This window comes from Theobroma cacao, chromosome 1 (assembly GCF_000208745.1).
Source record: "Theobroma cacao cultivar B97-61/B2 chromosome 1, Criollo_cocoa_genome_V2, whole genome shotgun sequence".
Taxonomy (NCBI): domain Eukaryota; kingdom Viridiplantae; phylum Streptophyta; class Magnoliopsida; order Malvales; family Malvaceae; genus Theobroma; species Theobroma cacao.
Window position 1 is genome coordinate 27,262,464 of NC_030850.1, and position 1,800 is coordinate 27,264,263.

Sequence of the window (1,800 nt, forward strand, 5' to 3'; positions counted from 1 at the left end):
TATAAGAATTATGTACCGATAGTTTTATGAAAATTATTTTACAAGAAAATAGTTTATTTTATTGAATATTTTTATTATATTCAAATGGTCAAATTTTCACTTCAAATGAACGTTTTAGATACTTAATTTGTTTTTAAATCATTAAATATATATTTTCTGCTTACTTACTACATTTTTAACAAGTTTCAAGATTTTCGACAAAAATGACGAAAATGCCCTTGTGAGCCAGAAAACAATATGTTATGTTCAGATTTGGAAATGATTTGTAATCCTTCGAATTTTGATATTTGATAACTATTGCTCATCGGGGAAGTGCGGAAGCTGATACGAGAGCCTTGCGAGGTTTCGATCGAATTCGGGGTGAAGAATGTTTGTCAAGACCTCGCGGCGGTTGTCACGGGCTCTATGGGGAGTTCCGGGTCGTGACAATAAGTATCAATATCTGTAAGTTAGTAAGCATTTTTGTGTAAAAGGTATCAATACTTTAAGCATAAATATCAGTACCTAGCAACTAGAATGCCCAAAAAGGCATTTCGTATGAGAAATCCCAATATTTTTGGGCTAGGTATCGATACTTACAGCATTATCTGAAAAATTTATACTTTAGATAGGTTTTTGGATACTTTTGGTTTTGCCACTTCAAACCAAACTCATAAAAGGTTTTGTATACATTTAAAACCATCTGAATGATGTTCAAAAACACTTCTATTACATTATTTGAATTAGAATTTGGATTTGACTTAAGATTGCATATTTGGTAAAAATGTGCATTTATGAAAACACTCATACCTTAACTTGTTTGTCTTTACTGTATCTACTCATTGAATTATAAACTCACACATGTAAATTTTGGTTGTGTTTTAAGATCATTAGAGCTTTAGTTTGATGTCTTGGATAGAGCTTTATATATACCTCTGGTAAGTGTTCGTTAAAGCATCCAGTAGATGTTGCTTACCTTTGAGTCAACTTCACTTGTCTATTTAGTGTTTGTCTGTTCTGAAGTCCATTACACTTCTATTTTTTGTTTGTAATGAGTTTATGGATTTTATAACTTAGCCATGAGATGGCACATGACTATATATCTGTTCTGATTTTGTTTTAAATTATCTGAGCACGTGAATGTGCATTTAATATTGTTATTGTTAAAAGGTGGGCTTACCTTTTCAGATGAATATTCCATTAACTTTCTGATAGAAAAAGCTTGCCTTACGAATCCATTTCCTCATGTTGGGATATACTTTCTTGGATAGAATGTGTAAAACCCGACCCAATAAACACATGTCATGACATACATGCACTGAGTAGCGTGTTATTATGCTAGGAAAGTACCTAAGAATAGACGAAACCCAATATCGTACCTAACGGTACACTTGAGTTGATTTAACCTCGAACTAGTTCAAATAGGAATTGTAGGATGAAATTTAATATTTTATAGTCCAAGAATGACTAAAAATGATTGTTCGGAGTTCGAGGGTTCATTAGAGGTAAAATTGAAAATTTTGATGTTCAGGGGTAAAAATCGTCATTTTGCCACCTAAAATAATAATTTGATCATGGAGTGAAATATTTTACCAAGATTAACTATTTGGAGTATAATTTAATGATAGGAAGTGAAAAAGTTTAATTCTGGTGATTTCTGAAGTGTAAAGGTAAAATCATAGTTTTACCACTCACGGACAAAATTTGAGATTTTGAGAGAATTTAGATCAAATTTGACAAATTGGAGAATGGTATGAGTATAAGGGATGAAAAATATGTCTATGGGCAATTTTTCAGTTTTTTAGGCAAAAATATAATTTT